We start from the raw sequence: 21,792 nt of genomic DNA, 5'->3' as shown, positions 1-21,792 counted from the left end.
TAAACAAAACACAACGAAACAACAGAGGTTCAGAGGGGTGACTTCTTTTACATAATTATTTGCATGTTATCTCCCCTATTAGAATGTTTTTGCCCTTCTTTGTTTTCCAGTACTTTCCACAGTGTAAAATACAGAGTAGGTCCTTAAAAAATGTTTGTTGCCTGATTTCTATTTCCAAAAAGAAATTATTTGATACAGTAGAACAGCTGTCTCCCATGTATATGTTAAAATTATGTAATATCTGTTGAGCTATGTAATCACAGGGATGATTTTGTTCAATGATTTCCTGATTCTCAACTGAGGCATGTAACAGATGACAACATCATTTTGCCAGTGGTGTTTGCCACTCTTATGGAAGACGACATATAAAGACAATAGAAGGATTCTGTATAGATGACAAGTTTCTCTAGATGATCCTGTTAGTGGATTCTGATTGCATTTTACCCAGGATCAGTATGAGGCCTCCTCAATGGACACCAGAGCCACTTAAAAAAGACTTGCCTGCAAACACCCATAGGTAAATAAATAAATGAATGAAGAGTTCATATTGGCCAGAAGCTGATCAGCAGTTGGATGAGTAGACCACAGATTTAGTCTAGTGGTACATATTTCCTGGCCATTCTTTGAAGATAAACAATTAGCTAGGCTCAGAATTAAATAGGAGATTCTGGACTGGTTGGCATTTGGAAAATTGCACATGACCCTATGCTACTTCCTGTCACCAAAGCACATATTTTTAACATCAATATTTTTCTACTGATGCTTTGTAGCTATTAATAATGTAACATTACTGTCTCAGAAGAAGCCAAGGTGACCCAAAGGGCAATAGAATGATTTAAGTTGGATATAAGCAGGTTTATGTATATTACTAAGAATTACTTGTTAGTAAAAAGTGACCTCAAAGAAAGAAATGAACAAACCAAAAGGATGGACTGGTCATATATCAAGCAAGATGATTAATTGATAGACATGTACAGAATATTAAAACCTAGAGGAAAACATCTAATTTGTTAAGTAGAACCTCTAAGAGGATTTCTGTAAGGTCATGGGTAATAAACACTCATGATCTGCCCTAGATTTCATTTGGAGTAAATACAATAGATCTTATTTAACCAGAATCGAACTAACCAGAATTGAACTAACCAGAATCCTCAGTTAACTGGATTATCATGGCATTTCTTAAAAGACAAAAATATCAAATAACAAACGAGTTTATTTTTAAGAGTACAAAATCTCTCACAATATTTGAAGTCTAACTCATGGGGTTGGGTTCAGGTAACAAGAATGCCTTCTACATTCCCAATCCCGGATAGTGATCATTGATATTCAGAAGTGTGACGCTTCAAGGCTCTCCAAGATTCTCAATCATCAGAGAAAATGATGTTTAGAAGAATGACTTACTAAGTCAACTCATATTATGTCAAAAGTTTCTTTTTACACAATAGTTTAGAATGAAAATATTGAGTAGTTAATTTTGAATGAACTAAATAACTCTATTAACTAAGAAAAGGAAAAGTCCACAGCCCATTTTTCTGGTTATCAATTTTCCTATGTTGCTACCACCAGCAGTCTTGCTAAGTAAGATCCTATTGTTTCATTCTTAAAGAAATTCTTAAAGAACTGAAATTCTGTAATATAGTAGAAAAGAGCATTGGGTTCATCATCAAAAGGGCCTGGGTTCGAATTCTTCTTTTACCATTTACTGGCAGACTCAGTTTACTCATCTGTAAAACAAAAAATTGTATTACATGAGAGGTATCAAAGACATGGCCCACAACACTCAGGAGGGTGGGCTAACCCAGATTAAATTGTGGATTGTGTTACCATGCCACTGAGATAATAGACATTTAAAAGTATAAAAGTGAACCTCCTAGATAAGTTCATCAGAAGATAGGGAGATCACTGAAGGCTCTCCAGAAAGATGCTGAGGGAGAGAAAACATTTAACTTTGATTCTACTCCCACTCTTATGGAGGTTATGTGGTCCAGTAGGAGGATAGTACCAATATATGCAAGTCTGACACATAATACTATAGGACTCATGATGGTGCCATTTGCTTAGGTTTCATTTGAATATTTTTGTCTGTTACCTACAATGTTAGAAAGCTTCAGCGTAAAGGGAAACTGTGTTAAATAAAAGCTATTAACTTGGGCCTGCCTCTTATATGCTGGGGACCATCCAGTCAGGGCCAGATGAAGGAAAGTTGTGAAATAGAAGTTTGCTCAGCTTCCTTCCACACCATTAGCCCTTTTATCCCCCAGGCCTACATGCCTGAAACCCTCACTGTATGGTAGAATGTTGTCAATAAATCAAATTTAAGTAAAGTGAACCACATTTTCTCACTGACTTCTATTATAAAATCAGAGCTATGTTTCATGGGAGAAAAATATCTTTAAATTGCTGAGTTAATAGCTATTGGTGAAGGAGGGCAGGAGAGAGTACATGATGTATTGCTTATTGGGTATTAGGGACAAGGACAGAACCTGTGACTTTATTGGGACCCCCCTGCCCATTGATATCAAGACTTCCCCCTTCTAAGACATATTGGCACCTTTGATTCAACTTAAAGTCAAGAATGTTGCCTGTCATTGAAAGATTTGCTGACATGCTCAAGGTCACAGAGACAATCATACATCAGAGTCAGGGCTTGAACCCAAGTCTTCCTACCTCTAAGGCCCAATCTCTCTCCACTATACTATGCTCCCTAGTAGGTACTGTCATATTAACACAGAGAAAAAAAAAATTGCAGTCTTTTTGAGACAGCTCAGAGACTTACTAACAGTGTGATCCTGGGCAAGTCACTTAATCCTGTTTGCCTCAGTTTCCTCATTTGTAAAATGAACTTAAGAAGGAAATGACGAACCACTCCAGTATCTTTGCCAAGAAAACCCCAGATGAGGTTACAAAGAGTTGAGCCCTATTGAAATGACTGATCAACAGCAACAAGAAGGAATATAGTGGGTAGGTCTAGTGCTGGGCCTGGAGTCAGGAATATATAAGTTCAAATCTAGACTCAAACATTTAATGGCTATGTGACCCTGGACAAGTCACTTAACTTTTGTTTGCCTGATTTTCCTTGACTACAAAAAGGACATAATAATAGCACCTATGATCTCAAATTAGGTAATATTTATTACTAGCATGGTACATGGAACATAATAGGTGCTATATAAATGCATATTCCCTTGCCCTTTTCCACTATGTCCCTGAGTTATCATGAAAATAAAATGATATAGTATTTGTAAAGCCCTTAGTACTGTGCCTAGCACATAGTAGGCACTTAATAAATGTTTCCTTCCTTCCTCCTTCCCTTACTTCCTTCCTTCTTCCTTTCTTTTTCTTTCTTTCCTTCCCTCCCTCATTTCTTCCTTTCCTTCTTCCCTCTGTCTTTCCTTCCAACCCTCATTTTTTCCTTCTTTCCCTTATTTTTCATTCCCTCCTTCCTAGCACTTTCAAAACACTATAATATTCTCTCCTTTCCTTTAGAAATCCCTTTTCCCTAATGCTCTGAACCTCCCCACTGCTTCCCTAGTAGCAATCAAGAATGCACTCCAGACCTTCATCCCACTCTTGTGGGAACAAGATAGTGTAACCATGGAAGTGATGTAAGGGAGGGAAATTGGGACAAAATTTAGAATGTAAGAACATGGTAAGTCCATTATAGTTTATTTATTATTCAAATGAATGATGTCCACTATCAGTCTAGCTCCTACCCTATGAAAAAAATTCCATCCCTTGAATTTAGGTCAGGGCCTGATTTATTTTAGCTTTAAACATTAATACAATGGAAGCACCTTAAGTGGGAAATAGCATGTTTGGGAATAAAGATTATGATAGAAGAATAACAAAGAAATGTGCCCTCTTTGGCTCTGCTCCAAGCTCTGGCTAGACAGAAACTAGATAGCTAGGTTTCGGATGCAGCTTGAGTTTCTAGATGTAATAGGCTTTGAATGTTTTCCACTCACTGCTTTGCCCTCTGAGGTCTGAATGAACATCTAGCTACCACACACAGGTTGTGTATACTCCCTCCTGAATCAGCATTCAATCCCCCAGACCCTTTGCTGTGCAAACAATAAGACAGAGTGCAATTTTCATTTTTGTGCTGGGTAGGCAACATTTCAGAAGCCAGGACTCCTCCTCTTGGAAATACATTTGGTGTTGCTAGTGCTCAGCTGAGGAATTATTGCAAAGAGCAAGATATGGAACTGCTGAGTCTTTTTGGAGCATAGCAATTAGCTTGAGTGGAATACTCAATGATTTCACAGATTCAGTTCCCACACATCAGATTTCATTTGGAATAAATACAATAGATCTTATTTAACCAGAATCGAACTAACCAGAATCGAACTAACCAGAATCCTCAGTTAACTGGATTATCATGGCATTTCTTAAAAGACAAAAATATCAAATAACAAACGAGTTTATTTTTAAGAGTACAAAATCTCTCACAATATTTGAAGTCTAACTCATGGGGTTGGGTTCAGGTAACAAGAATGCCTTCTACATTCCCAATCCCGGATAGTGATCATTGATATTCAGAAGTGTGATTCTTCAAGGCTCTCCAAGATTCTCAATCATCAGAGAAAATGATGTTTAGAAGACTGACTTACTAAGTCAACTCATATCATGTCAAAAGTTTCTTTTTACACAATAGTTTAGAATGAAAATATTGAGTAGTTAATTTTGAATGAACTAAATAACTCTATTAACTAAGAAAAGGAAAAGTCCACAGCCCATTTTTCTGGTTATCAATTTTCCTATGTTGCCACCACCAGCAGTCTTGCTAAGTAAGATCCTATTGTTTCATTCTTAAAGAAATTCTTAAAGAACTGAAATTCTGTGATATAGTAGAAAAGAGCATTGGGTTCATCATCAAAAGGGCCTGGGTTCGAATTCTTCTTTTACCATTTACCGGCAGACTCAGTTTACTCATCTGTAAAACAAAAAATTGTATTACATGAGAGGTATCAAAGACATGGCCCACAACACTCAGGAGGGTGGGCTAAACCAGATTAAATTGTAATTAGAATATATTTAATGACATTTAACAAAATGAGTAAATTTTAAAAAAGAAACAGACAAATATGTGCTTTTCTAAATCAGAATGGGATCCATAAGGATCCTTTACGTATGGTTTAGTCATTCCTATTTCTATTTGAGGTTGGCAACAGAAGACTTGATAATGTCTGCATCCCAGGCTATCATAAGTCATCTTAGCTTTTGTCCATTGATGACTCAGAAAGAGAGAGTGAGGCTGACGACTTTGTGCAACTCTGCCTAGGTTCAATCTAATTCACACATGAGTCAAGATACAGCTCAGTGATGTCACTGGTCCTTTTCAAAAATGAAAGACAAACAACAACAACCAGATAATGTCGAAGGTCCCATTTAGCTCTAAATTTATCACCTTAATCTTGTTCAGCTTTCCTTTTATCTTAATCTAAGACACTACATAAATAACCTATGATTATTACTTCAGAGTTTCCAGATGCAATGCAAATTTTCACCACTTTACTGACCTCATCATAACAGTATTGCAGAGACCTTGGTTATTGTAGACTAATAGGGATAACAGAGGGTTATAAATGCAGAAAACCTAGGTTTATTTCTTAGTTTTCTTCTAACTTTGGATTAGCAAGTTAAATTTTTAATGCCTCAGTATCTCTATGTGAAAAGTGAAGATATGATGTCTTCTTTCCCTCACAAAGCTCTTCAATTTAAATCAATCAACACTGTCTAAACACCTCCTGTGTAAGCACAGAGCTAGATTGTTCCTGTCATCAAGATGCCTACACTCTCCTTACAGAGAAAAGACACAAACACAAGGAAAATTAGCTTCCATCTATCTATTCTGTGTACATCTTGCATGGACCTGATATTTTATGTGTTATGTTTCCCGTTAGAATGTGAGTTTCTTGAAGATAGGGACTGTGTTTTGCCTTTCCTTATATCTCTGTTACTCAGCACAGTGACTGGTCAATAAGCATCTAATAAATACTTATTGATTGACTGACAACTTTGTGAGAAATAATCCAAAGCCAGATATAACAGATGACAGGACAGTGAGTGCTCTGAAGTTTGAGAATACATTTGAGAGAGAGAGAGAGAGAGAGAGAGAGAGAGAGAGAGAGAGAGAGAGAGAGAGAAAGAGAGAGAGCACCCTCTGAGATTAGGCCACATTGAAGGATTCATTGAAGGAGTAAGATTTGAGCTGGGCAGAATTTGCTGGATCTGAATAGGTGGAAAACAGATTGGAGAAAGACACGAACAATAGTATGGGTTTGGGAAATTATAAGAAAGCTTTCTGGGACAGTAAGTAGACAAAGTAAGATAAAAGATGTGAAAAGTGTGATTTTGAAGTCACTTTTCAGACTTTTTCTCTAAGCAATAATACTTGGCTACTTGGTACTTTTATTTCCCTATCTATACATTGTATTAAAATCTAAATGACTTTATTTTGTCCCAGGGGATGTCAATCACTTCTTTCCAAGCCTCTGAACAATGATTTTCATGGTAAAGGTCAGTCAGACTTCTCATGATTCAGAGATAAATGATAGACGTTTCTTATCTCCTCAGGTTCCCTCCATGTCACTGTTCATGAACTACCATAGCAGGACCCATTGGTTACAGAATCACAGCTGGGGCAGGGAGGTTTCTCAGAGGAGACTTCTCAGAAAGAGTGACCAAAGAAAGGGAAAAGGTGACTATCCTAGGACAAAAGGTTTTGTGACACAGCTGGATCCCCTTCTAATGGAGACATCTCTTCTGACAACATCAATGCTTCACATCCTTGTTCTTGCCAAATTAAGTAAGAGGCAGAAGCTCAGTTTTATATAGGATTCCAGTTCTCCCTCCCAAAACCTGCACAGATTTCTGTGCCTCATCATAGCATGCCAACAGTTGCATTCATTTCTAATAGTGTTGAGTGTTCTAAACTTTACTCTTTCTTAAGCCTCTAAATCCCAATTTCCTTCTTCTAAAAAGGAAATATGCCTTCTACTTGAATAAGATCAGTTTTCATCAGTGTCACAGGATCATAGATCTATAGATGAAAAGGACCTGAGGGGTCATCTAGTTAAATTCTCTCATTTTATTAATGAGGAACCTGAGGTCCAGAAAAGTTTAAGAGATTTAACCTAAGTTCAAATGGTTAGTAAATGATAGATGTAAAATTTGAATCCAAATACTTCAACACCAAAACCAGCTTACTTATTGTCTTCTTTCTCATTTATCTTATTCTCTCTCTCTGTCTCTGCTTCTCTCTGTTTCTCTGTCTCTGTCTCCGTCTCCCTCTGTCTCTCTGTCTCTGTCTCTCCCTCTCCCTCTCTCTTTCTCTCTCTCTCATGCCTTTTTCTTATTTCCTCAGCTCTGAGGATAACGTGACCATCCTCCTTGTCAAACATCACCCTATTTAAAATTAAAAATTTGATGCAATTCCTTCCCTCTTTTGATTATTGCTTATCTCATTCTCATCTTAAATCGTTTACTCTCTTTTGGCTCCTTCATCTCAGCCTAAGAACATGCTCAAGTTTCTCTTATGATGAGACCACTTCCCTTGACCTTGGGATATTTTCAAGATATCACCCAATTTCCCCCCTTCAATGCTAATTTTCTAATCAAACCACTCTACTGTCATTGTCTCCCTTTCTTCACCACACAGTTATTGTTCAGCCTTCTGAAATCTTGTTTCCATCCCAACGCTATTGAAAAGGCTCACTTCAGGTTATATTAGTAACTTTTTAATTACCAGAGCCAATTACATTTTCTCAGACCTTATTTTTCTTGACTTTCTGCAAAACTTGACAGAACTGACCACTTCTTCCTTATGGATATCTTTTCCCCTGACTCCCCTCCAATATCCAATCAGTTGCCAAATCCTGTCAAATTCTGTTTCTACAACATTACTCAAATCTTTCCACTCATACTATCATTACTACCGTTCAGGGTTTCATCAAAAGTGACCTCACTGATTTCTAGTCTCTTACTTCTCAACTTATCCTTTACATAGTTGCAAAAATAATCTCCCTAAATAATTTAATGAGAATCAACGTAAAGTAGTTTGCAAATCCAAAGTGTCTGTTATTAGTATTATTTTTAATTTGGAGATCCAGGGCCAGTGTAAGGTGAAATCTGAGGACTTGGGTTCTGTAATGCTAATGAGATTAAAGATCTTTTCCACCCATTAAGAGGAGTTTGAATAGGGGAGATTTGTAGGAAGGCCACACCTTTTGTTAATGAGGCACTGGTTCTCAAGGGTTGTGATACCCTCTGGCTCTGAAAAATGTATAAATACTCTGAGGTGAGGTTTTACTTTGGGGGCTTACTTATTGGAAGTATTTGTTTAACCAGACTAGATGGACAGCAGTTAAGGAACTCCTCCCACCCATCTCTTACCCTCCCCTCCAAAACCCAGATGTTGGTGTTTCTCTTTCTGGTAATTATGCATGTATGGACAGCTAGGTTCAAATCTCACCTCAGACACTTGACACTCTCTAGCTGTGTGACCTTGGACAAGTCACTTAACCCCAATTGCCTCATCCTGGGTCATCTCCAGTCATCCTGATGAATATCTGGTCAGTGGATTCAGATGGCTCTGGAGGAGAAGTGAGGCTGGTGACCTGCACAGCCCTCCCTCCCTCAAAACAAAGTCAAGTGCAAGTTGTGTCATCATTTCTCTGATGGCATGGTCTTCTTCAGCAAGGAAGGATGAACACACACATGTATGGACAGACAGTTATCTGTCTGTTCATCTGTGATTTATGGTCTCACAGTTGGAAGCCCTGTCTATTGGTTGATCTTTGTTTCTCTTTATTTTCTCTGAAGTTAAGGGTGCTGACTTTTTCCCCATGAACTAAATGAATGATATATATGTGCTTGATTAAAGTGATTGTTGACCCCTCAAAAGTTGCTTTCTTTTTAGAAATTCAGATCTAAGAACCTGCACAGCAGGCCCTCCTGTGTATGTTGGGTCCTTGCTGACACGGGTTCTAACCCTAGTTCTAATATTCCTTACTTCTATGGCCTTGAGGAGTCATTTAAACCTTCTAGGTTTCAATGACCTCATCTGTAAAATGAGGGAAGAAAGAGTGGATGCCTGGAAAATTTTATCTAGCTCATATGATTTTATGCCTTGAATTCAACTGTCCACCTTTTTGTCCCAGTTAAATCATTGCATAAAATGAAGGAGTTAACTTGCCAGGCCTAGAGGCCTGAGGGCTACCCGAGTCTTACCTTACCTATCGCAGGTCTTCGGCTGGCCAAACCGGATAAACGTATGAGACAAGAGACTTTCCAGAGTCGAACAAGGGTTAGGCTTTATTCAGGGTCTTGGTTACATGTGCAGGGGGAACTCTTCCTTAGGAGAGAGAGAGAAATCTCCCAAGGAGGCAAAGATCTTACAGTAAGAGAATGAAAGCAGAAGTGGAAGTGGGGAGAGAGGGGGGAGGGAAGAGCAAAGAGAGGAAAAGGGGCCTTCTGTCCTGTAAGGGCCCCTCAGCGCTAAGAGCGCCTTCGGGCTTTCCTGACCCTACTTAAGCTCTCCTGCCGCATAGTTTGCACCTGAATACCGTGCCTGTTAGATTACAATAGGTGTGCCCAGATCCGGGCCAGTCTCGAGGGCGGGGATGCTCTCTCCCATCACGTTCTCACGGGAAGAGGCGGAAATACACGAGATCTCACTCCTCAATTCCCTGCTGTTTCCTGGGGGGCCTCATGAGAACTCTAAGGTTTAGAAGTTCTCACCTTTACCCGCCCCGAGACTGTCCACATGGAACTGAGCTTACACCCCCAACATTAACTTAGATGACCTTCATTTCTAAATCTATGGTCCTATGTTTCTATATTATGCCTGCTTAGACACCAGCAGCTACCTCTTGCATTTACTAACTACCTCTTGCATTTCTTGGTCTGGCATTTAAGATGCTGTATGTTGATTGTCTAATTCATTTCTCTATTTTTATTTACTTGTTTGTGCCTTCACATCTTCTAAATTCCGTTCATTAGGACTGTTAGATGTTTCCATTTTGCTCTGTCTTGTTCCTCACCCACATATGTCTGAAGGTCATTTCCTACGATTACAATACATCCCTTCCACATTCCTCCTTTTGAAGTCTTTCGTTGTTTTCTGGTCAATGTTAGGTGGCATTTTCTCCACAAATCTTTCTTTGATCTTCTCCATCTAAAAGAAGATTTCCCTCTCCTCTTGTTTCTCATAGTATATTGCCTTGGTCTCTTTGTTATCTTTATCATATTATGCCTTATATTGTACCTAGCTGTGTAAAAATCTTACCTACTCCTTCCCACATGAGACATCATGACATTGTGGAAAAAGACAGGTGGCAAAGAACTGGAAATTGCAGGGATACCCATCAATTGGGGAATGACTGAATAAGTTGTGGAATATGATTGTGATGGGATACTACTGTGCTATAAGGAATGATGAGCTAAAGGACTTTAGAAAAAAACATAGAAAGATTTACATGAAATAATGAAGAGCAAAATGAGCAGAACCAAGAAAACATTGTATACAGTAATACCAATATTGTTTTTTTTAATTTATTTATTTTACTTTTAACATTCATTTCCACAAAATTTTGGGTTCCAAATTTTCTCCCCATTTGTCCCCTCCCCCTGCCCCAAAAGACCGAGCATTCTAATTGCCACTATCACCTATCTGCCCTCTCTTCTATCATCCCTCCCTTCCCTTGTCCCCATCTTCTCTTTTGTTCTGTAGGGCAATATAAATTTCTATACCCCATTACCTGTATTTCTTATTTCCTAGGAGCAAGTACAGTACTCAACAGTTGTTCCTATAACTTTGAGTTCCAACTTCTCTTCATCCCTCCCTCCCCACCATTCCCTTTGGGAAGGCAAGCAATTCAATATAGGCCATATCTGTATAGTTTTGCAAATGACTTCCATAATAGTCGTGTTGTGTAAGACTAACTATATTTCCCTCCATCCTATCCTGCCCCCATTGCTTCTATTATGTCTTTTGATCCTGTCCCTCCCCAAGAGTGTTGACTTCAAATTGCTCCCTCCTCCCATTGCCCTCCCTTCCATCATCCCCCCACCCTGCTCATCCCCTTCTCCCCCACTCTCCTGTATTGTAAGATAGGTTTTCATACCAAAATGCATGTGCATTTTATTTCTTCGTTTAGTCGAATGTGAAGAGTAAACTTCATGTTTTTCTCTCACCTCCCCTCTGTTTCCCTCCACTTAAAAATCTTTTGCTTGCCTCTTTTATGAGAGATAATTTGCCCCATTCCATTTCTCCCTTTCTCCTCCCAATATATTTCTCTTTCACTGCTTAATTTCAATTTTTTAAGATATGATCCCATCCCATTCAATTCACTCTGTGCTGTGTGTGTGTGTGTGTGTGTGTGTGTGTGTGTGTGTGTTTAATCCCACCAACTACCCAGATACTGAAAAGTTTCAAGAGTTACAAATATTGTCTTTCCATGTAGGAATGTAAACAGTTCAACTTTAGTAAGTCCCTTATGACTTCTTTTTGCTGTTGACCTTTTCATGCTTCTCTTCATTCTTGTGTTTGAAAGTCAAATTTTCTTTTCAGCTCTGGTCTTTTCATCAAGAATGCTTGAAAGTCCTTGATTTCATTGAAAGACCATTTTTTCCCCTGAAGTATTATACTCAGTTTTTCTTGGTAGGTGATTCTTGGTTTTAGTCTTAGTTCCTTTGACTTCTGGAATATCCTATTCCAGGCCCTTTGATCCCTTAATGTAGAAGCTGCTAGATCTTGTGTTATCCTGATTGTATTTCCACAATACTTGAATTGTTTCTTTCTAGCTGCTTGCAATATTTTCTCCTTGATCTGGGAACTCTGGAATTTGGCCACAATGTTCCTAAGAGATTCTCTTTTTGGATCTCTTTCAGGCAGTGATCGGTGGATTCCTTGAATACTTATTTTGCCCTCTGGTTCTAGAATCTCAGGGCAGTTTTCCTTGATCATTTCATGAAAGATGAAGTCTAGGCTCTTTTTTGGATCATGGTTTTCAGGTAGTCCATAATTTTTAAATTATCTCTCCTGGATCTATTTTCCAGGTGAGTTGTTTTTCCAATGAGATATTTCACATTATCTTCCATTTTTTCATTCTTTTGGTTTTGTTTTGTGATGTCTTGGTTTCCCATAAAGTCCTTAGCCTCCATCTGCTCCATTCTAATTTTGAAAGAACTATTTTCTTCAGTGAGCTTTTGAACCTCCTTTTCCATTTGGCTAATTCTGCTTTTGAAAGCATTCTTCTCCTCATTGGCTTTTTGAACCTCTTTTGCCAGTTGAGTTAGCTTATTTTTCAAGGTGTTATTTTCTTCAGTATTTTTTTGGTTCTCCTTTAGTAAGGTGCTGACCTGCTTTTTTATGCTTTTCTTGCATCTCTCTCATTTCTCTTCCCAGTTTTTCCTCCACCTCTCTAACTTGATTTTCAAAATCCTTTTTGAGCTCTTCCATGGCCTGAGCCCACTGAACATTTATTCTGGATGTTTGAGAAACAGAAGCCTTGACTTCTATGTCTTTTCCTGATGGTAAGCATTGTTCTTCCTCATCTGAAAGGATGGGAGGAGATATCTGTTCATCAAGAAAGTAACCTTCTATGGTCTTATTATTTTCCCCCCTTTTATGGGCATTCTCTCAGCCAGTTACTTGACTTCTGAGTTTCCTTTCCATGTCTACTTTGCCACCAGATACACCCAGCTAGCGCTTGGGGGCTGAGATTCAAATGCTGCTTCCCAGCCTCAGGGCTTTTGGTGGAGATGGGGCTGCTATTCAGTGTGAGATTAAATTCAGGTGCTCAGGTGGGGGCAGGGGTTAGTTCCCTCAGGGGGTTTATGTGGAGACCTTCAACCATGGATCTGAGCTCCTGCTTGCTTTGGTAGCCCCTGTCTGCTGCTGCCTCTGCTGCTGCCCCCTGAGCGGGCCTGACTTATGGAGACACCCCACTCCTCTCTCAGCAAACTGAAAAACCCCTCTCACTGACCTTTGGTGCCTGTGGGTGGAGGGACCTGCACTGCTTCTGGAGATTCTGTCCCTAAAGCCTGCTGGGATCCGCTCCTCTCTGTGCTGCATGGCCAAGGCAAGGCTGGGCTCTGCTCCAAGTCTGGTGAGTGACAGACCTTTTGAGTCAGTTTTTCAGGTCTCTCTGGAACATAAATCTCCTCCACTCTGTTGTTCTGTGGCTTCTGCTGCTCTAGATTTTGTTGGGAGTTCTTCTTTACAGGTATTTTATGGTCTGTGGGTTAGCAGCTAGCATATGTGTATCTTTCTACTCAGCCATCTTGGCTCCTCCCCCCAGCAATATTGTTTTAAGAATAATTTTAGATGAATGTTATCTTGACAATTATAAATACCCAAGTAAACTATAGAGGACATATAAAGAAAGATGCTATCTGAATCTAGACAAAGGACTGATAAAAAGATGTATGGAATAATATATATATATATATGTATATGTATATATACATATGATTTATGTTTCATGGTGGCCCTGTAGAAGGTGGGGTTGGGGGGAGGGAAGAAACAAAAGAAAAAAGTAATTTACCTGTAGAATTTTGTTGTATGTTTAAAAAGAACAAGTTGCACATAGATTTCCAGTTTCATGCACAATCATCTTTTTTATTAAACTATATTGCAGAAATGCTTGTTTATTTCATAAATTAATTTTTTTTAAAAGAAGAAGCACAGGATATGAAATCCGAGAATTTGAACTTTACTCTTTGCTGTTTGACTTACTATCTGTGAAAGGTTTGTTATGCCAGTCAAATGTTTTGTCTCTTATCTAAAATGAAGTTTTGACAATGATGTCTAAATCCCTTCCAGATTTACTTCTTTTGGCCTACTCCCCTTTTATTAAAATGTAAGCTTATTGAAAGCAAAAAAAAAAAAAAAAATGTCATTTGTCAGCTTTGTAACCACTACTTACCAAAGTCTTTTGCATGTAACAGGCATTTGATACCTTTGAGCTGTTGGCTTGAATTGACCTCTGATGCTAAAATTATGTTTGAGCTAACTCTCAGTAAATTTGGGAAAGCCTATCTTTGGTATCCTTCTCCCTAACAATTTAATGTCCTTTTCTATCTCCTGATACATTTTGTATCTTCTTTCATGAGTTCTTCAGACAACCTTTTCCCCCTGTGGTACTCTCAGTAGACTGTCAACTAATCATTGGTCAGATATGAAACTGTAACTAAGAAGTCAGCTGATAACAATTCAAAATGTCACCCCCTCTGGGATATTCCATATTGGGCCCCATCCCTACAACTGCAAATTCCTTCCTCTCACAAGCCAGGGATATGGGGAGGGGAAACAAAATATGCGTATGAAGGCAGAAACAAAGGAGAACATAACTTGTGCACAAAGGCACTAGTAGCTATAGAGTTAAGAAAAGCTTTCATATAGATGTCCTTGGAAGAAGTCCTTGAGTCAAATCAGAGATTCTAAAGAACTCTGGTAAGGAGAGAATTCATTCCAGGCATGGGAGGCAGTTAGTTCAAAGGTAAGGAGACAGAAAAAGAAGAGTAAGAAGGACAGTTGGTAGAACCCTAGAATGCATGCAGAGAAGTAATATGTAATAAGGTTGGAAATGTAGAATAGGGCCAGGTTGTCTAGGACATTAAAAGTCAGGGAAGTTTCTATTTCATCCTAGTGCTAGTTGGAAACTCCTGGAGTTTCCTGAGTAGGAAAAGTAACATTGTTAAGCCTACTCTTTAGGAAAGTCACTTTGGCAGCTGTGTGGAGGATGGATTAGAGCATGTAGTGACTTGAATCTAGGAGATAATTTAGGAAGCTATTGTAAAAGTATGGATGAGAAATGATGAGGTCAATTGATTGAGTATGAAAGGTAAGAGTGAGGAGTTAAGGAGCACACAAATAGGTTGAATACTTGGGTGACTGAGAGCATTGTGGTTGCCTTGATAGAAGTAGGAAAATCTGGAGAAGAAATTAGTTCATGAGGAAAGATATGGAATTTTGCTTTAGATATGTCGAGTTTGATATGCCTTCAAGACATCTAGTTTGAAATATTCATGAGGCAGTTCATGATGTGACTAGAGCTCAGTAGAAATTCATGGTCCTCTTTGATAATGAAGGACAAACAACAGTTAGAAGCAGGAGCAGACAATGGATATCCTGAATCTTGAAAGCAAGGCCAATGTTAGGTTCCAGGATGTCACAACAAAATAAGAGGACCAAGTTTTGAAATCAAGTAGTTGGGCCTTGGTCAATGTCCAGTAATCTATGCCAAGTAGATGAGCACACAGAGGCACTGTAAAGTTATCCAAGCACTGATCCACAGCCAGAGTTCAAAGAGCATAGGGAGTACTGATGAAAGAGAATACAGGTTGAGATTATATTGTGATGTTCCAGCTGGACTAGAAGAAACTAGAGGAATATGGATACAGGCTCAGGTTTGGGATTCAAGATAGTCATGAAAAAACAGAAATAAGATAGAATTCAGATCAGGACATTTAGGGATTGTGATTCAGGCAGCTTAAATAGGTGCTGGTCTTGGTTGTGGTGGCAGTCATGGGGAGCTCAACACAACCTCATAGCTAGGTTATAACTGCTGACATTTGTGGTAGAATTTCAGAAGAGAGAACAAATGTGAGAGATATTGCAGACCCAAGATTAACAAGAGTTGGCAATTCATTAACATTGTTGAGTTACGATTATGGCAAAGGCAGATCATTCCATGGTCATAAGCCAGCTGTGTCTAGCTGGACATAATTACAATATATACATATGTTCTCTGCAAAATCATAGTATACATGAATCAAAAGATATATTTTGGTTATTAACAGATGATAGTTATAAGGAAGTTATGAGTTGGTTAAAATAATGACATTCTTCATAAAAGAAAGTGATGTTGCTGACCCACTGTCAGCAGGTCATGCTTATCGAACAGTTTTTTTGTTTGGTTTTTTTCACTTACAAAAGTTATGTTTGCCCTGGTCCAACCAAGCTGTCTACCCAGTTTCCCCTTATGACCAATGACAAACATTTACAAGATGACTAGCTAGTATTAGGGGTACAGTCTATTGCTACAGAAGACAGCAAAGCTAATTGACCCATAAAGGGAATGAACTCATGACCTTGACCTCATTAGCACAGGGCTCTAACTGACTAGCCATGGAGAAAGTAAGTTTGTTCAGACATAAATAGATGAACTTGCTTTCTCTTTGTCCCTGAGGTTCTGTTTCAGGAAAAAAAAAATATAATGTGAGACATAATTATAACCCTGATCTTTAGGCCTCTCAGGGAAGAAAGCATACATCCACCATCATAGACACACAGACTACAAATAATTTATATTGAGAAAAATGTATTGTATGTATGTGTGTGTTTGTGTGTACACAAAAAGCATACAGATTTTTATATTACACATGTGTAAACTTACCATATGCCAATATCAACATTTTTATTATCCTCATGTCTTTAGGTCCTGTCTTCCCTAATTTAACTGTTCCCTTTTAAAAGACAAATCTTTCTCATCTCCTTTCATTGTCATCCTCAACATCACAAAATATTTCAGTAGTCATAATGTAGATACTCAATAAATATTTGATAGCTTAATTAAGAATATTTTTTGGTACAGTGACCCTGCCTTTTCTTGGAAGAGAATTGTCCCCTGTTAATTTCTGGGTTCAGGTAGAAAGGCAATGATTTCTTGAAATTTTGGGAGAGGGGTCTACCTAAAAATTACTTATTAATTGAATCATACCAAGAAGTCACTAAAACTTGGAAACTGGAAAAAAATTAGTCCCAGACTCTATTCCCCACCCCTGCCCTTATTCTACCAGTAAGCTAGTAGCCATATGTACTGAAACTGCCACTTAGTTTTCCAAATCAGTCCACTAAATTTTATTCTGAAAAAAAAAAAAGTTTTAAAAAGTTAAAAAATAAAAAGAGAAGGCATCTAGGACATTAGCAAGTAAGTCAATGGGAAAAAGCAGGTTCAATTTGCATAAATCCAATTTACTGAGAATATTTGAAAAACATGTCAATTCTGGGAAGCCAGGAGGTATAGCTGTAAAGAAAGTAAAGCAGTCCCCTGTAGAAAAATTCTATTGTTCAACTAAAGAGAATGACCCATCACCTCCACACCTTTGTTTCCATGATCTCCTGCCTGGAATATCCAGCCCATCCTTTCTGCAGCTTTCCAGCAATCCAAATGCTAGACATTTCCTAGTGCGTCATTAAAATTCTATCTCCTCCATGATACCTCTACCAGCTAGTCTCTTTTTTTCTCTGATCATTTGTAGTACTAAACTGAACCACAGTCTAGCATTTGATCTTTAAATATTTTGCATTTCTCTAAGAATTTTTTGGTCACGTCTTTGTCTCTCAATTTAGATTTTAAGTTCTTTGAGGGCATATAGATAGTTAATATCAGAACTGGAACTCAGACCTAGGTCTTTTGACTTCAAGTCTACTGTTCTTTCTGTGGTACCTAAAATAGATGCTTAATACTTACTTTTAAATGGAGACTGAGCTAAGTTCCCTCACAGCTCACTGGCTTACCTTTTGTTGCATTTGTTTCCAGTGACTGGGCAGTGAAAGGCAGGTGATGAGAGGAGGTGTTAGGCCAAATTCAGACTCTGCCTCAGTTCTCATCCTTTTCAGCAAGACTCAATTTGCAGTTCTATTTTCAGGGAAACTGTATGACTTTAACCAAACCAGAAAGCTTCTAATCATACTATTATTTTGCTTTTCTAGGGTAAAGAAGTAATAGGAACATTCCCAAAGGTTATCCAGATACCTCCTATCTGCAAAAAACCCTACTACTTTATAATTTATATGTAAATTAATTTGAAACATACTGATCAGATTTTTTTCCAGGTCTTGCAAGGGTTTAAATCACTAAGGTCAGATGCACTAAAAAACTAAATGGGGTTGGGGGTGGTGGTATGGTTAATAGGCTGGGCCTCACTATGATGGCTGCTGTCATTCTTCCTGGATGTTGTTCTGCAGGTCTTAGAACTGAAGGAACAAAGGTGACACATCAACCCTAGCTCTTTCAGTTTCATAGGGGGAAATTTGCCAATACCAAAGTCCCCAAAGCTGGGGAAAAGAGAGCATATATTGTTCTCAGAAATCCAATATGCATATGCTTGTCTAATCTTCTGGCATGCATTCATTCAATATACATTTATTCAGTACGCACTATGTAAACAACACTGTGGGGGATGCAAAAATGAATAAGAAAGGTTTGGGGCCTTGAAAGAGTTGATCTAATACTGGAAGTAAGAATTGTTACTAAATATTATAACATATCAAGCAATATATGATACAAAATTGGTACTAGAGTTCTCCACACCCCCCACACCCTCCAGTCCTGTGACCTCAGCCTTAAATAATCTTCTGGTAAAACACTAAAGTTCTCTCTCTCTCTCTCTCTCTCTGTTTGTCTCTTTCTCTCCCGTACCTCTCCTGGGATGCTTCCCTCATTCATCTCCTTTGAACTATGTTACCAGTAAGTACATCCAGGTCAACAATGCATATAAACATTTGTCTTTGCAACTGGAGGTTAAAAGAAAAAAGTAGATATTTAAAACTAAGTAATAAACAAACTTTTAAGAAATAGATTTTTTTCCATGCCCAGAAGAAGAGAGGCTAGTTTTCTTTGGAAGTCAAATGGGAGAAAAGAACTTCCAAGTCACCACCTTGGAGCCCATAGTTGGATGTGGAAGATGCTAGAAACATAGCAACTTCTTGCAAATGATAAACTCTTTTCAGCCTCTCTACTGTAGTCCTGATGCCTGCTCCCCATGACAGCTGTCTCTCTCTATATATATACTCTCAGTCTTTTGGCTTGATATTTGTATTACAAAGGAACTTTTTTTTCCTACTGTAAAATGAAAGAATTGGACTATATGATGCTTAAAGTACCTTCAAGGTATATGTACTTTCACAAAATTTGGTTGGAGATAAGTCAAGCCAGCATGGGGAAAAAGAACTGGGAAATCTGAAATGAGTCAGAGAACTGGAAGTATTTATAAAGATGCAAAAAATTGTTTAAAATGAGTAATAAAGTAAGAAAGTTGGATGTCTAAAAGACTATTTATGAAGAATAAGATAACAGATCTCAACATAACAAGACAAGTATATAACACAATTAGAAAATGAGAACTAAAGAGTTGAAGAGGGTAAGAAATTGTATGACAAGGATATTAGACAGGTTGTCATCATTAATGGTGTCTACAAATATGGTGGTGGGGATAGAGTGACCTACAGGTCTACAGATAGTTTGAAGGAAAATGGGAAAAGGGAAGCATAAATGAATTGCATGAATTTTAAAGAGGAATAGTTTAGAAGTGACAGTAGAGACCTAGTAGTATGTTATTAACACACCCTCCTGGCCTTGTGACTTGTATAAGAAAAGAGGATCACTGGTGGAGAGGGCTGAATATAATGGTCTCACATGCAAATCAGATTCAGTTTAAACTGAGGAGGTAAAACAAGTATTTGTTGGAAACTTTAAGGTTGTAAAAAGTTCTTAGTGAATAGAATGAGAGTTCTGACATGCATCTTAGAATGGACTAGGAAAAGAGTTAGCTGGGTTAGACTGGGCCAGGGGATAAAATAGTGATTAGGGTTCAGAATGAGCTCGTGAAGGGAAAGAGGGGAGAAGGCCCTTCAGAGTGCAGGCCGGTATCTTGGTCCATAGTGGCCAGCACAGTGTACCAATAGTACCTAATAGAAATGCATTAAGTGGTAGCTAAGGGGGTATGCTGTTAGTGACCCTGGTCTCTTTCTTTGCTCTTTTTAAGGATTTCATTGATGTTCTTTCTTTTTTCAATGTTATTGAAGTGACTCATCCCATACCCTAAGTGAACCTTCTCTTGTAACAAATAAGCAGAATCTTGATAAGCAAATCAACTCAGTGGCCATGTCTGAAAAGACATGCCTCATTCAGCACTTACAGTTCTCCTTTTCTGTCTTGAGGGCCAGGTAGTATGCTCTTTATCAGGCTTTTATATTTATGTTTGGTGATAATCTGAAGGTTTTCAATATTTTTCTTTTCTTTTATATTGTTGTGGTCATCTTGAATATTGTTCTCCTGGTAGTTCATATGAACATTTCCAAGTATCTCTGTATTTTCTTTTTTTGTATTTGTCATTTCTTGCAATATAAAAAAAAAACCATTACATTCATACTCACAATTTTTTTAACCTCTTTTTTAACCTTTAACTGATGGATACCTGCTCTGTTTCAAGTTCTTTGCCACTACAAAAAAGATGCTTTAAACCTTTCCCTTATTATTCAAACTCTTTGGGACATATGCCTAGTAGTGGCCTCATTAGTGACCTTGGTTTCTTAAAATTTATAGCAGTAGGGAGCAAACTCTGGCGTATTTTATCAGCTGGGAAAAGCTTCACTTTTGGGCCTTGTGATGGATCATATAAATGTCATCCATGGACCAGCTAAATCCCTTCCCTTTTTCTTGCTTTCTTTCTTCTTTCTTTCTCATAAAGACCATATCTTAAGATAAAGAGAGGCTGTGATCAGCTTGATGGGGTCACTCAAACCAATGAATGCACAGTTCTTTTAAGGAATTGAGAGATCTTTACTATGACCCCCATGAAATAAGCAGGTAAAATTATATTATCACCATTTTACTGATGATGAAACTTAGACTCAAAGAGCTTAGATAATTTTTCAAAGGTTGAATGATTTAGTAAGTGGAATAGCCAGAATTAGAATTTAGGTAGGCCTTCTGACTCCTAGTCCTAGGATCTATACACTGTGCTGCTAAATGAATGAATGGGTGAATGAACGAATGATGCTTCTTAGTGTATAAACCATTGGTTGTCTAGGTGGCCATATCTATAGCAAATCTTTTACAAGACATAGACACATGTGGAGATGTCTTTGGCTAACAGAAATGCCTGGAGGAATCTGGACAGTCACAAATGCCAATAGATATGTAAATTAATAGACAGAGATCAATTATTCAGTTGACATCTGCCTACTTCTTTGGCTTCCACTTCAAAGGAAATCAGTCTGGCCCAGAATGAAAAAAAGTTTCTGGCTACTGAATCAAACAAAAAGGTATCCACTTTCAAAGTCTACATGAACCAACCAGATAGGAGCAGGGGCTTCTTGTGCTCCCCCCATGCCCATGCCCAGCCATCTTTCATTTAATAATTGCATCTTTCTTTGTAAAAGTGCCATTGATGAAGCTGCCTCCAATATTTGTAACCAAAGACTGAATTTGTCTTCCTTGGCTCTGAAAATCTGCTGTCCTAATGTGATACTGTGTAAATATTACTAATAGTCCTTTTTTGCTTTTTTAAAATAAAGGATGATAAGGCATGTTGAAATGAAAAGCAGAGAGGATGTCAAATGGTGGTGACTGGCTGGCTGCTTTGGAATACTGGTAACAGAATTATTTATAACCTCGTTAGGTACAGCTGGAGTGGAACAAAGCCTCGGCAATGGCAAGGAAAGTTTAAAGGGGTCTCTATTTTGGGTTCCCATGCTAGGCCTTCCTGTGGCTCTATTCTGTGCTCTGGTTGCTTTCCACACCCTCTGCGCACACTCCTTATGTGCACCTGCTTCCCCAATTAAGCTACACACCTGCCGTGGCCTTACCTCAAGTCTGTTCAATTGCTGCCTTTAACCCTCTCCACAGCCCAGGGGTACTCCTCTTTGCCACTAGAGAAACAGCTTCACAGCTGGCCCTGGGAGCCAGGTTTGAGGAGACAAAGGTAATATTTTTTCTGGGATGTATGTATCTCTTGATTGGGGAGGGAGGTAAAGGTGGGGGTGGGGAATACCCAGGC

The 21,792-nt window shown here is 38.4% G+C and overlaps 1 long non-coding RNA gene across 1 annotated transcript in view; it reads left to right on the top strand.

The window, feature by feature from the left end:
- Positions 1-20,212: 20,212 nt before the first annotated feature.
- Positions 20,213-21,792, top strand: part of LOC140498476 (uncharacterized) — an 11,870-nt gene continuing 10,290 nt past the window's right edge. Inside the window, exon 1 of the long non-coding RNA XR_011965105.1 lies at positions 20,213-21,792. This exon is cut by the window's right edge and continues 1,128 nt beyond it. This is a non-coding gene — a long non-coding RNA (uncharacterized lncRNA).

The sequence above is a fragment of the Notamacropus eugenii genome, chromosome 4 (genome assembly GCF_028372415.1).
Source record: "Notamacropus eugenii isolate mMacEug1 chromosome 4, mMacEug1.pri_v2, whole genome shotgun sequence".
Taxonomy (NCBI): Eukaryota; Metazoa; Chordata; class Mammalia; order Diprotodontia; family Macropodidae; genus Notamacropus; species Notamacropus eugenii.
Note: the sequence above shows the minus strand (reverse complement) of the source record. Positions and strands in the feature narration are given on the sequence as shown.